Source organism: Schistocerca americana, chromosome 2 (genome assembly GCF_021461395.2).
Source record: "Schistocerca americana isolate TAMUIC-IGC-003095 chromosome 2, iqSchAmer2.1, whole genome shotgun sequence".
NCBI lineage: Eukaryota > Metazoa > Arthropoda > Insecta > Orthoptera > Acrididae > Schistocerca > Schistocerca americana.
Genome location: NC_060120.1, coordinates 351,198,049 through 351,213,663, shown reverse-complemented (window position 1 = coordinate 351,213,663; position 15,615 = coordinate 351,198,049). Strand labels below are relative to the sequence as shown.

General features: G+C 40.4%; 1 protein-coding gene across 1 annotated transcript in view; it reads right to left on the bottom strand.

The window, feature by feature from the left end:
* LOC124590915 (ATP-binding cassette sub-family C member 4-like) overlaps positions 1–15,615 on the bottom strand; it is a 386,521-nt gene that overhangs the window by 185,783 nt on the left and 185,123 nt on the right. The window lies entirely within an intron of this gene.

Genomic DNA, 15,615 nt, shown 5'->3' with positions numbered 1-15,615 from the left:
CCAAAAGAAAACAAATGAATATCGACTGAATAAAGTAACAGCTGCTGCGTTAGTATGCTTCATTGGCTGAGACATTAGAAAGCTTTTAACCCATACACATTGCTTTCTTAGTCACAGATTTTCTGGATTTCAAACGTTCGGAACATATAATCTACTAAAACTTGTCCGCTTTCCTTTTATGTAGTTCACTTTAAGTTAGTTCACTTTAAGTCGTTAGATGTTGTTTCTGCTTATTCAAAGTCTGTTTCTGATTTGCACCTTTCCCTTTGCTTACCTGCAAATCAGTTTTAGAACAGTTGACTCTAAATTTGTCACACACTGAACATGTGTCAGTTCTGAGGTACACGAAATATACGTTGTAGTTAGTCACAAAAAGCAGTCGATACTGTTCGTATGATGTAGCGTTTGACGGATTTTTCTCTAAATATAAAATGTGTAACATACAAATATTAGTTTGTTCTGGTATATATAAAAAGTTTGCTATCATGAATGCTATAATGTGCTGATGCATTTTAAATACGGCTTCTCTATTAAGTTTATTTGGTCTACTGTAATGTATATATATTGTAATAAATAATTTCGGTGTCAGATGGAATATTATGAGCTCTGTAGAAAAACAGTAGCTTTGTTAGGGTTGAACCTCTTTTGTCAATTTCTGGTAGCTTTAATTTTTTAGCGTTGAATAGGGCTGGGGCAGATGGGAGTATGTCCGTGCATTATTTAATAATATCCATTCAAGTGTAGAAATTGATGTACAAAATTATTATTGTCCTATGGTATTTTTTACTGTAGAGAAGGCGAACGAGTGTAGCTGTTCTTCGAGGCTGTAAAAGGAGGTAAGTGAAAACGGATTAATTCCTGGCTGACTTGGACTGTGTCATAACGGTCGCTTGCGTGGTACATAAGAATTACTAGAATAATTCTCATTGTTTTCAGGAGCTTGCAGTCTTTAACTTTTAGATTTCATGGTAAAAAGATAAAACGAATAACCTTCGTATATCGATAATCGAAACGGACGACTTGGGACGTCAGCTAGTACATGTTCCTCCAGCTGTATTAAGGTGTTGGTCTCATTGGCAACTAGTTTCGATTATGGTACAACATCATCTTCAGGCCCATACTTGACAGTAACCGTATGTGTCCAACACTAGTAGTCAGTGGTGAGATAGGCATGTTCCATGCGGAAGGCAGGTAGTAACTGATGTTGTTTGTTGTTGTGGTCTTCAGTCCTGAGACTGGTTTGATGCAGCTATCCATGCTACTCTATCCTGCGCAGGCTTCTTCATCTCCCAGTACCTACTGCAACCTACATCCTTCTGAATCTGTTTAGTGTATTCATCTCTTGGTCTCCCTCTACGATTATTACCCTCTGCGCTGCCCTACAATAGTAAATTGGTGATCCCTTGATGCCTCAGAGCATGTCCTACCAACCGAACCCTTCTTCTAGTCAAATTGTGCCACAAACTCCTCTTCTCCCCAATTCTATTCAGTACCTCCTCATTAGTTATGTTATCTACCCATCTAATCTTCAGCGTTCTTCTGTAGCACCACATTTCGAAAACTTCTATTCTCCTCTTGTCTAAACTATTTATCGTCCACGTTTCACTTCCATACATGGCTGCACTCCATACAAATACTTTCAGAAACGCCTTCCTAACACTTAAATCAATACTCGATGTTAACAAATTTCTCTTCTTCAGAAACGCTTTCCTTGCCATTGTCAGTCTACATTTTACATCCTCTCTGCTTCGACCAGCATCAGTTATTTTGCTCCCCAAGTAGCAAAAATCCTTTACTACTTTAAGTGTCTCATTTGCTAATCTAATTCCCGCAGCATCACTCGACTTAACTCGACTACATTCCATTATCCTTGTTTTGCTTTTGTTGATGTTCATCTTATACTGTCCATTCTGTCCACGAGGGAGCAGTAACTGCTGCGCAGAAGCAAACCCATTTCTGACGTTCTGCGCATGACGTCACTAAGGAACAGCTCTTGGCGCGCGCGAAGTGTACGTCTGAGCTTTGTGTTGTCGTGGTTCGTTCGTGTTGTGTTTCGTGCGTGTTGTCGTTTCCGTTTGGTTATCTTTGTGCAGTGAGTGTTTGTCCGAAGTATTAGAGTGTGTGGAAGCAATGCCAGGTTGTGCTGTTGTTGGCTGTAACTCTCACAATCGCAATACAAAAGGGACTGAAATAGTGTTGCATTGTTTCCCACGTGATGAAAGTCTGCAAAAGGTTTGGCTTTCAAAATGCTTTAGGAAAGATCCTGTGAACGTAGGGAACGCTAGAATATGCTCTCGTCATTTCAAAGAAACGGATTATATCCGGGACTTACGTTCAGAGCTGTTAAATTTACCGCGGAAACTGATCCTTAAGAGTGATGCGTATCCGTCTTGCAATTTGCCTTGTGGTAGTAATGCCAATGATAACACACCGATTGCAATAGAAGAAAGGAAAGAACGTTTTAACAAACGTGAAATTCGTAGAAGAAGCCTAGAGACTTTAAAGAAGCTCTCACCATTGAAGAGGAATGTTGACAAGTATACATTTACAGATGAAGTTCTTTGTAGTGATCCACATAAAGTCACTTTACAGAATTCTGTAGCGTCACTACAGAGGAGAAATGCTCATCTAAGGAACATGTGCATGAAATTGCGAGCACGTAATAAATATCTTAGAGGTCAGCTGTCCTCAATGAAACGACGTCTGCACGAAGAATAATTTCATAAAAAGGAGCTTGTGTCTCGTGAAACTAATCAAATACTGGGCAAAATATTTTCACCCAATCAAATTAGAAGCTTGTTGCATGGTTCAAAACGGGTTCGATGGGGCAAAGAGGACATTTGTAAGTCTATTACTTTACGTGCTCTGTCGCAGAAGAGTTACAATTTCCTCAGAGAAAAACTCGGATATCCTCTACCTGCAGTGTCAACCTTGCGTTCTTGGATTAATCGCAGTTTCAGTTGCCAACCAGGAATTTTGAAGGATGTTTTAGTGATGATGAAAATGCAGGCTGCAACACTGACTGACAGGGAACGTATTTGCGTTTTGTCATTTGATGAAATGAACATTGACAGTAGAATTTGTTACGATCAGCAAGATGACAGGATTCTTGGACCTCACAGTAATGTCCTTGTTGTCATGGTCCGAGGCTTGTTTGCAATGTGGAAGCAACCTATCTATTTCAATTTTGACGTTCAGATGACAGCAGCACTCTTGAACGAAGTAATTGTTTCCCTGGCCAGCATTTGCTACAATGTTGTGGCTGCAGTAGCAGACATGGGTGCAAAGAATAGTTCTGTCTGGAAGGAGCTTGGCATTACTCATGAAAATACTTGTTTTCCACACCCGTGTGATTCTCTGAGACGTGTGTGGGTGTTTGCTGACGTTCCCCATTTGCTCAAACTCTTAAGGAACCACTTGCTGGATCAAGGAATAATGTTGGAAAACAAGGCTGTGACAAAAACTGTGTTCGAGAAACTGTTAGTTCTGGACAGTGGCGAGATGAAAATATGTCCCAAGTTATCTCAGCAACACATTATAGTGAAGGGCAGAGAGCGACAGCGAGTACGCTTAGCAGCTCAGCTGCTATCAAATACAACTGCACAGGCGATTCGGTATTTGATGCCTGAAGAAGGACACGCCAGTGATTTCATACAGATGGTGGATGAGACTTTCGATGTACTTAATTCAAGGACAAAAGAAAGTAATAAATCACTAGCTTGCGGATTTGGTGTCAATTTTCAAGCCCAAGAACAGTGCCTACGTAAATTTTCGAAGTGTTGTGAGAAGATGCGTGTTGGCAACTCAAAGCATCTCCTACCCTTCCAGAAAGGATTTTTGAAAACTGTTCGGTCACTTTTGGGTCTGTTCAGTGACTTAGCTGTTTAAAATATTGAATATATTCTTACAGCAAGATTAAATCAAGACTGCTTGGAGAACTTTTTTTCTCTTATAAGAGGCCTTGGACGTTTTTACGATCACCCATCGCCAGTCGAAGTAAAGAGCCGAATAAGACTTGTTGTTGGGAGCAAACGCTCATGATATTCCACTTTCAAATGCATCGTCTGTTGAGCCAGATGAAGAAGGAAGATTCGTGACAGCAACTGTTTTTGGCAATATCCTGCCTGATGTGTCTGAGGCGTTGGCAATGGTTGAAGGAGAGAAGGAGATAGAAGATTTAGATTTTGGAGTAGGAGAATCCGATGTGCCTCCAATGTCACTGGCTTCTGATTGCAGCACTGAAGGATTTAAATATCTTGCTGGATATGTAGCTTATCGATGCAGACAGTATGACAGATCACTGGCCACACCCATTGGAGAGTTACTGACACTGCCTGAGGAGACATCGAGAGGATGGCTGGGCATGGTTTCTCGTGGGGGTTTGCTTGTGCCTTCAGAAACGTGGCTCGAAACAGTTAGCAGATTTGAGTTAATTTTTGCCCAGATCCATGGACACGACAGTTTGTCCAGGGAAACTGGTGTCATCAAGAACCTATGCGCTACACTTACCGAGCGATTCCCCACTATTCAACCAGAAATCATTAAGATTTATGCTAGGACGAGAACCTTTATCCGACTGCGTTGGCTGTCTGCAAAGGACAAGTCGAAGAAAGCAGTTGCCGCTCAGCAACGGAAAGCAAGGAAGTGGTATTTGTCATCGCTTTAGAATGTAAATAAACATTATTTGTGAAAGTTAAATAATATATAAACTTAGTGATAGAAGTGAAGGTCCTCTGACTGTGTGTTTCACAACAAGCAAGACTCTACACTGACAGTGTCAAGGATTGGCTTATTGTTTCCCACACTACATACCAACTTTGCTGAACGGCGGACTCGGTAAGTTAATTTACCACTATTTCCTGTAAATCGTATTTTGCAGCACTTTTTTTGATTCAATGTTCTTTTATATAAGTGAATTTTAACAACTAGGGCAAACATTATACAGCCACCTTGATAAAAATATAAGCCAAGGTTTGAGGTGTGAGAAAATTAAGAATGTGTGTATGCGTGTGCGTGCGTGTGTGTGTGTGTGTGTGTGTGTGTGTGTGTGTGTGTGTGTGTCAGTTCAGGTAGGTAATTCAAATGCTTCCTACAAATAAGGAAAGTGTTTTTGTAGACATGATGTAAACAGAATATAAATGAGCGTTACATAGAGCTTGTCTACAAGTTAACACTTTTCCCAGAGCCAAAGTTAGAAAATCGAATGCTCATTTCGAACGTTTACTTCGTAGAGAACTGCAAAACAGACTGTACTTAGCATTTATTTTTGTATAGTTCGATCTATAGACGCTTGATTTTATTAAAGTCAGCACTCAGCAGTGTGTGTTTAAAGGCTGGACAAGTTACAGAATATAGCAGTAACTTTCTAGAAATAGCAGAATAACAATTTACCTTTTACTATTTCTGTAGAAACTGAAACATTTCACAAATACATCGCTTAAATGCGCGGACTGCGTCTTGTAGCGCTGTTCAGAGGCAGCGGCGGTTCCTTCGTGACGTCACAGCCTCAGCCAATGGCAGGACAGAACGCTTACTGCTCAACCTTATTTTTTTACGGACCTTGATTCTGTCCAACTGCTCTTCCAAGTCCTTTGCTGTTTCTGACAGAATTAAATGTCATCGGCGAACCTCAAGGTTTTTATTTCTTCTCCATGGATTTCAATACCTACTGTCCGCCCCAGTAGCTGAGTGGTCAGCGTGACGGATTGCCGTCCTCTGGGCCCGGGTTCGATTCCCGGCTGGGTCGGAGATTTTCTCCGCTCAGGGACTGGGTGTTGTGTTGTGTTCATCATCATTTCATCCCCATCCGGCGTGCAGGTCGCCCAATGTGGCGCCGAATGTAATAAGACCTGCGATATGGCGGCCGGACCTGCCCCGCGAGGGGCCTCCCGGCCAATGACGCCAAACGCTCATCATCAATACCTACTCCGAGCTTTTCTTTTGTTTCCTTTACTGCTTGCTCAATATACAGATTGAATAGCATCGGGGAGAGGCTACAACCCTGTCTCACTCCCTTCCCAACCACTGCTTCCCTTTCATGTCCCTCAACTCTTATAACTGCCATCTGGTTTCTGTACAAGTTGTAAATAGCCTTTCGCTCCCTGTATTTTACCCCTGCCACCTTTAGAATTTGAAAGAGAGTATTCCAGTCAACATTGTCAAAAGCTTTCTCTAAGTCTACAAATACGTAGTTTTGCCTTTCCTTAATCTTTCTTCTAAGATAAGTCGTACGGTCAGTATTGCCTCACGTGTCCCAACATTTCTACGGAATCCAAACTGATCTTCCCCGAGGTCGGCTTCTACTAGTTTTTCATTCGTCTGTGAAGAATTCGCGTTAGTATTTTGCAGCTGTGACTTATTAAACTGGTAGTTCGGTAATTTTCGCATCTGTCAACACCTGTTTTCTTTGGGATTGGAGTTATTATATTCTTTTTGAAGTCTGAGGGAATTTCGCCTGTCTCATACATCTTGCTCACCAGATGGTAGAGTTTTGTCAGGACTGGGTCTCCCAAGGCTATAAGTAGTTCTAATGGAATGTTGTCTCCTCCCGGGGCCTTGTTTCGGCTCAGATCTTTCAGTGCTCTATCAAACTCGTCACGCAGTATCATATTTCCCATTTCATCTTCAACTACATCCTCTTCCATTTCCATAATATTGTCCTCAAGAACATCGCCCCTGTTTAGACCCTCTATATACTCCTTCCACCTTTCTGCTTTTCCCTTCTTTGCTAAGAACTGGGTTTCCATCTGAGCTCTTGATATTCGTGCAAGTGGTTCTCTTTTCTCCAAAGGTCTCTTTAATTTTCCTGTAGGCAGTATCTATCTTACCCCTCGTGAGATAAGCCTCTACATCCTTACATTTGTCCTCTAGCCATCCCTGCTTAGCCATTTTGCGCTTCCTGTCGATCTCATTTTTTAGACGTTTGTATTCCTTTTTGCCTGATTCACTTACTGCATTTATGTGTTTTCTCCTTTCATCAATTAAATTCAGTATCTCTTCTGTAACCCAAGGGTTTCTACTAGCCCTCGTCTTTTTACCTATTTGATCCTCTGCTGCCTTCTCCACTTCATCCCTCAAAGCTACCCATTCTTCTTCTACTGTATTTCTTTCCCCCATTCCTGTCAATTGTTCCCTTATGCTCTCCCTGAAACTCTGTACAACCTCTGGTTCTTTCAGTTTATCCAGGTCCCATCTATTTAAATTCCCACCTTTTTGCATTTTCTTCAGTTTTAATCCACAGTTCATAACCAATAGATTGTGGTCAGAGTCCACATCTTCCCCTGGAAATGTCTTACAATTTAAAACCTGGTTCCTAAATCTGTGTCTTATCATTATATAATCTATCTGAAACCTGTCAGTATCTCCAGGCTTCTTCCATGTATACAACCTTCTTTTATGATTCTTGAACCAAGTGTTAGCTATGATTAGGTTCTGCTCTGTGCAAAATTCTATCAGACGGCTTCCTCTTTCATTTCTTAGCTCCAATCCATATTCACCTACAATGTTTCCTTCTCTCCCTTTTCCTACTCCTGAATTCCTGTCACCTATGACTATTAAATTTTCGTCTTCCTTCACTACCTGAGTAATTTCTTTTATCTCATCATACATTTCATCTATTTCTTCGTCATCTGCAGAGCTAGTTGGCATATAAAATTGTACTAGTGTAGTAGGCGTGGGCTTCGTATGTATCTTGGCCACAATAATGCGTTCACTATGCTGTTTGTAGTAGCTTACACGTACTCCTATTTTTTTAATTCATTATTAAACCTACTCCTGCCATCCCCTATTTGATTTTGTGTTTATAGCCCTGTAGTCACCTGACCAAAAGTCTTGTTCCTCCTGCCCCCGAACTTCACTAATTCCCACTGTATCTAACTTTAACCTATTCATTTCTCTTTTTAAATTTTCTAACCTACCTGCCCGATTAAGGGATCTGACATTCCACGCTCCGATCCGTAGAACGCCAGTTTTCTTCCTCCTGATAACAACGTCCTCTTGAGTAGTCCCCTCCCGGAGATCTGAATGGGGGACTGTTTTACCTCCGCAATATTTTACCCAAGAGGACGCCATCATCATTTAATCATACAGTAAAGCTGCATGCCCTCGGGAAAATTTACGGCTGTAGTTTCCCCTTGCTTTCAGCCGTTCGCAATACCAAAACAGCAAGGCCATTTTGGTTAGTGTTACAAGGCCAGATCAGTCAATCATCCAGACTGTTGCCCCTGCAACTACTGAAAAGGCTGCTGCCCCTCTTCAGGAACCACACGTTTGTCTGGCCTCTCAACAGATACCCCTCCGTTGTGGTTGCACCTTTTTCTTTTTTTTTTTGGTCATCGGTCTACTGACTGGTTTGATGTGGCCCGACATGAATTTCTTCCTGTGATAACCTCTTCATCTCAGAGTAGCACTTGCAACCAACGTCCTCAATTATTTGCTTGTCGTATTCCAATCTCTGTCTTCCTCTACAGTTTCTGCCCTCTACAGCTCCCTCTAGTACCATCGAAGTCATTCGCTCATGTCTTAGCAGATGTCCTATCATCCTGTCCCTTCTCCTTATCAGTGTTTTCCACATATTCCTTTCCTCTCCGATTCTGCGTAGAACCTCCTCATTCCTTACCTTATCAGTCCACCTAATTTTCAACATTCGTCTATAGCACCACATCTCAAAGGCTTCGATTCTCTTCTTTTCCGGTTTTCCCACAGTCCATGTTTCACTACCATACAATGCTGTACTCCAGACGTACATCCTCAGACATTTCTTCCTCAAATTAAGGCCGGTATTTGATATTAGTAGACTTCTCTTGGCCAGAAATGCCTTTTTTGCCATAGCGAGTCTGCTTTTGATGTCCTCCTTGCTCCGTCCGTCATTGATTATTTTACTGCCTAGGTAGCAGAATTCCTTAACTTCATTGACTTCGTGACCATCAATCCTGATGTTAAGTTTCTCGCTGTTCTCATTTCTACTACTTCTCATTACCTTCGTCTTTCTCCGATTTGCTCTCAAACCATACTGTGTACTCATTAGACTGTTCATTCCGTTTAGCAGATCATTTAATTCTTCTTCACTTTCACTCAGGATAGCAATGTAATCAGCGAATCGTATAATAGATATCCTTTCACCTTTCTTTTATTTCCATCATTGCTTCCTCGATGTACAGATTGAAGAGTAGGGGCGAAAGGCTACAGCCTTGTCTTACACCCTTCTTAATACGAGCACTTCGTTCTTGATCGTCCACTCCTATTATTCCCTCTTGGTTGTTGTACATATTGTATATGACCCGTCTCTCCCTATAGCTTACCCCTACTTTTTTCAGAATCTCGAACAGCTTGCACCATTTTATATTGTCGAACGCTTTTTCCAGGTCGACAAATCCTATGAAAGTGTCTTGATTTTTCTTTAGCATTGCTTCCATTATTAGCCGTAACGTCAGAATTGCCTCTCTCGTCCCTTTACTTTTCCTAAAACCAAACTGATCGTCACCTAACGCATTCTCAATTTTCTTTTTCATTCTTCTGTATATTATTCTTGTAAGCAGCTTCGATGCATGAGCTGTTAAGCTGATTGTGCGATAATTCTCGCACTTGTCAGCTCCTGCCGTCTTCGGAATTGTGTGGATGATGCTTTTCCGAAAGTCAGATGGTATATCGCCAGACTCATATATTCTTCACACCAACGTGAATAGTCGTTTTGTTGCCACGTCCCCCAATGAATTTAGAAATTCTGATGGAATGTTATCTATCCCTTCTGCCTTATTTGACCGTAAGACCTCCAAAGCTCTTTTAAATTCCGATTCTAATACTGGATCCCCTATCTCTTCTAAATCGACTCCTGTTTCTTCTTCTATCACATCAGACAAATCTTCACCCTCATAGAGGCTTTCAATGTATTCTTTCCACCTATCTGCTCTCTCCTCTGCATTTAACAGTGGAATTCCCGTTGCACTCTTAATGTTACCACCGTTGCTTTTAATGTCACCAAAGGTTGTTTTGACTTTCCTGTATGCTGAGTCTGTCCTTCCGACAATCATATCTTTTTCGATGTCTTCACATTTTTCCTGCAGCCATTTCGTCTTAGCTTCCCTGCACTTCCTATTTATTTCATTCCTCAGCGACTTGTATTTCTGTATTCCTGATTTTCCCGGAATATGTTTGTACTTCCTCCTTTCATCAATCAACTGAAGTATTTCTTCTGTTACCCATGGTTTCTTCGCAGCTACCTTCTTTGTACCTATGTTTTCCTTCCCAACTTCTGTGATGGCCCTTTTTAGAGATGTCCATTCCTCTTCAACTGTACTCCCTACTGCGCTATTCCTTATTGCTGTATCTATAGCGTTAGAGAACTTCAAACGTATCTCGTCATTCCTTAGTACTTCCGTATCCCACTTCTTTGCGTATTGATTCTTCCTGACTAATGTCTTGAACTTCAGCCTACTCTTCATCACTACTATATTGTGATCTGAGTCTATATCTGCTCCTGGGTACCTACGGTACGGCTATCTGTGCCGTTGAGGCACGCAAGCCTCCCCACCAACGGCAAGGTCCATGGTTCGTGGGGGTGGGGGGTAGTAACTGATATGAAGTTAAAACTAGTCGTTCAAATATCTACTACTTTTAACTTCATATCAGTTACTACCTGCCTTCCGCATGGAACACGCCTATCTCACCACTCACTACTAGTGTTAGACACATACGGTTACTGTCAACAAGTATGGGCCTGAAGATGATGTTGTAAAAACAGCGAAACTAGTTGCCAATAAAATCAACACCTTAATACAGCTGGAGGAATTTCGTCATTTTTTAACAAAAGGAAGAACAGTTTTCTCTAGGTCAGCTTATCAGAGAAGCACTCTGCCTCCTGCATACCGATCTAATTTGAGACAGGTACTCTTTTCCTAGACCGTAAAACTAACCACAATAATGAATTATGGCACCAGGTAATAACTCGGTCGTACCTCTCTCGCTAATGTAAATCCCTTTTGTATGGTGCAACTAACGATTACATAGAGAATCACCCTCAAATTGCGGGCGTATCTGATTTTCAAAATTATTAAATTATTTGTTTCTCGCTAAGCAGTCAAAAGTTTTTCTCTCTTCTTCAGTATGCGTAATTCACACAGAAGAAGATTTTACACTGGTGACAATTTACATGACGTAAATGTGTACATATTTATTGCACACATGTGTCCAAAGCAATAATACTGTTCTTAACCTAATCATTGTTTCATGTTATATGCAAATGGGTGCATGACGCCGAGCAAACTACAGTAATAAGGAAATATTTTCCAGTATTCTGAGACATTAAAACTAAAACAGAAAAATGTGGGAAAAAAGCGATTCTGAAAGATTTTCCAAACGGCATCAAAACGGCACGTCAGGTAAAGAACATCAATACTTATTCGTAGCGCTTGTTAAAGACAACTGATTTTTTTACGAGACCCACTGTGCGTCGCACAGAATTTGGTTTCTTTTCTAGTAGTTTCAAAATCTATTATTTTTGTAGTAATTTACAGCTCAGCGTCGTCTGTGAACTAGTTACATAGTGAACATAAGACGAATAAGAAAGAGAAGGTTACTTAATTTCGGAAATTCATATACGTTGTTATGGTTAAAACTAAATTTGAAACAACAACCATGGAAAGTTCAGAAGAAGAGAACACTTTAGATACTGTACCCGAGAATAATTCCAATCCCAAAGAAAGTGTGTATTGACAGATATGAAAATTACCGAACTATCAGTTTAATAAGCCACGGCTGCAAAATACTAACACCAATTCTTTACAGACGAATGGAAAAACTGGTAGAAGCCGACCTCAGGGAAGATCAGTTTGGATTCCGTAGAAATGTTGGAACACGTGAGGCAATACTGACCCTACGACTTATCTTAGAAAATAGATAAAGAAAAGGTAAACCTACTTTTCTAGTATTTGTAGACCTAGAGAAAGCTTTTGACAATGTTGACGGGAATACTCTCTTTCAAATCCTGAAGATGGCAATTGTAAAATACAGGGAACGAATGGCTATTTACAATTTGTACAGAAACCAGATGGCAGTTACAACAGTCCAGGGGCCTGAAAGGTAAGCAGTTGTAGGGAAGGGAGTGAGAAAGGGTTGTAGCCTATCCTCGATGTTATTCAGTCTGTATATTGAGCAAGCAGTAAAGGAAACAAAAGAAAAATTCAGCTGAGAGTTGTGATGAAGCAGATATTTTTTACAGAGTGATTCTTCTTTACTACTTATTCAGTAGCAGTCCACAACTATGGTAATTTTTGAAACAGTGTGTTGGAAGTTCTTTATATTCCACGTCTAATATTCGTTTGAGTGTTCGGGTTGATGCTGCAATAGCTATTGCAGCTTACATGGATAACATTGCCTTTGCTGTTGATAGTCTCAGTAAGTAAAATTGTCAGCTAAACTACGTTCTGTGGTATGGGGTGTTTTGGATTTTATGAGGTCATTCAAGTGTTTAATAACGGCATCAATTTAGCTACAGTTGTTGGTACCAGTTGACTACAGAAGCAATTATTTCAAGCTCGAAACACTATCATTGATGTTTCGGTAGGACACTCTGAGAGCTTATTAGATGAGTTAACATATCTTCGCAAGGATTGGGACATCATGCTCCCTGATCTAAAGTTGTTACCAGAGCAATTAACATCAATCCTGAATTCTCAGAGGTGAGCAATAAGAAGAGGAAATCGTTTCACGATGAAGCCAGGAATGAAGTGACAGGTGTGAATTCAGAAGATTTATTCGAGATACGTGTATTTTGTGTCATTATTAGCAATCTAGTGTTTAATTTAAAAAGCCAATATGAAACACGATTTTGGATGAAACATTTGGGTTTTATGGAAATACTCAAAGAAGATAGCTGATCGCTTTTCTCAGGTCTGCAAGTTATTAATCAGTGAGTATCATAATGATGTCACAACATATTTAGAGGATGAAATTAAATATCTGCATACTTCAAAATTAAAATAGTTTGCTTTGGAACTATCTGAAATCTTGGATATTAAGCACAAGATTGAAATTTTAAGCTCCTTGCCGCAGCTTTGCGCACATCTTACACTCTTCCAGTGACGATAAAGTTGTCTCAGATCAACTGTGCATCAACAACGTCTCAAAGATTTGGGAACCATGTCATCTGAATATAATTTAGCAAGGGAACTAGACTCTGATTCTGTGGTTCAAATATTTCCTGAACGAAATTATTATACTTTGTTTTCGTGGTAAACTGCAAATGTCCCATCACGACTTGGATATTTTCTTCATTCAGTGTTCTTAAACAAGCGAGGTCAGCTATCTGAAAGCGATAAATTATTTAGGTTTTATAATAACAGAACAGAGGTGACACCCATAATGTATACAAATAAGAACGTAAGTTAACAAAGCAATTTCCATTAAGTAACTTTTTAAGTGAGAGGATCAGTTTCGCTAGAGGAGAAATGCTGTTGTTTGTGTTTTTTAGTAGTTACATAAGAAAAAGAAAACATAGTGGATAAGGTAAACAGCCTCCATTTATTCCTCGGTAGCTATTGCTTGAGGTGTTCGTATGTACATAGTTTCTCTAACAAATAAATGTCGATGTTTTGAAATGTTGTCTCACTTCTCAGCACTTCAGCAAGCAAAACAGATACAGAACATACGTCATGCAGTTTGGTTTGCCCATTACTAAACGTTGTCATTGCTTGTTCCTCAGTTTCGGTACTATACTCTAACTACGTACAATAGTGTCTGTGTTGTTTAGGAGAGCGATATAGTGTTCCTTCAGACAGGCATGCATGTCCGAAGGAAGAGACACTGCGGCGACTACAGCAGTTATGAAATACACTAAATGTATTAGCAGTTGCGAATACGAACGGCCATCGAAAGTATAAAGGAATGAGGACAATGAAAATTTGTGTCGGACCGGCACTAGTACCTGAAATTCCCACTCTACGCGAGCAGTCGGTTTAACCGCTTTGAATATCCGTGCACGAATCAAAGCCAAACACAATCTTCTGCAGATAAGAGGGCCTCGCTGACCCACACACCGTGCACCCATAGTCCAGCTGCAAATGCACAAAAGCCTGATAAAACTGGAGGGGACCGACTCTGTCCGCTCCCCAAGACCTGTGGCTGAGGCACTTGATGATGTTCAGTGCCTTCGGGGTTCTGGCTTTCAAGTCTCGCATGTGTGGCAACCATGACAATCTCGAATCAAAAATGAGGCTCAGAAACCGCACTGTGTCTAGGTACGACGCTATGAGAAATGTCTACTTCAAGGCGGGGACTATGTAAGGCAGTAACTAAATGTTGCAATAAAAACATTTCTTTTACTTTCACTGTGATTTCCACTTTGTGACCGATCGGAGGATGAAAAAAACGCACTGATATGATTAACTGGCCGCCAAGATCGCCATTTCACTTCTGTTTGTGGGGTTGGATGAAGTCTTAGATGTAAAAACGAAAGCTCAATGCGCGAGATGAATTGTTTGGCCGCATCATGGACGCTGTTGCCCTCATTACGGGACGTGCAGAGGCGCTGAGACAAGCAGCACATGTTCTCCAAAGAGTGCACATATGCAGTGAAGCTGACGATAGGATATTCGAACAATTACCGCGAATTGTGAAACAGCTGTAATGCGGCGTACACGATAATGCTTAGATATGAATGAGTTAAAAATATGTAGTTTTCGATTGATACTTAGTAAAACATCTGTTGTAAACGAGACAATATATTGATATAATACAGAAAATAAGTAACACTGTACATTAAATGTGTCCTATCTCGGAAACCATCTCTAATAGAGCATATATTTACATGAAATTTTTGCTTCAAATGATCGTTCGCGTCGTATCCATCAATATTGACCATCAATCCTCGGACACCGTGTATACAGGGTAATTCGACTGCCCCTACACGTGTCGTTTTATGCAACCCGCAATGTTACATCTGGCCTTCAAAAATCACGTGAGATATTTTCATATTCTCTCGCTCACTACGCGTAAACTATTAGTCCGACAGAATATGAAGAGGACCTTTTCTTAGGAAATTTGATTTAGTTAAATTTTGTACAGGGATACATTTTCTCTGGAGCCCGTGGTTTTCGAGCTACTGAAGAAAAAGATACAAAAGTGACGTTGATATACACTTCCATCACCAACCTCATTCCTCACCTCATGATTTCTACTACGTTTTTCACGGCACTCCCTCCTAACATTGTACAAAAATTTTCGACTACACGAACTGTTCCTTATATTCGACCTCTTTAATGGGCTTTTACGCCACCGATATAGTCGATTAATTCGTTAACATTAATTATTTAAATGTGCCCCTGAGAGTAAAGAAAGAAAAACGACTTTTGTAAAGGTTATGTCAAAACTAATTACGTTGACTATTCGATCCCAATGTTGAATGGGCTGTTACCTCACCAATATAGACGGTATTTCGTTAACATTATTAATTTAAACGTGACCATGAGTGCAATGAAAGAAAAACGACTTTTGTAAAGGTTATGTCAAAACTAATTACGTTGACTATTCGATCCCAATGATGAATGGGCTATTACCTCAAAAATATAGACGGTATTTCGTTAACATTGTTAATTTAAACATGACCATGAATGCAATGAAAGA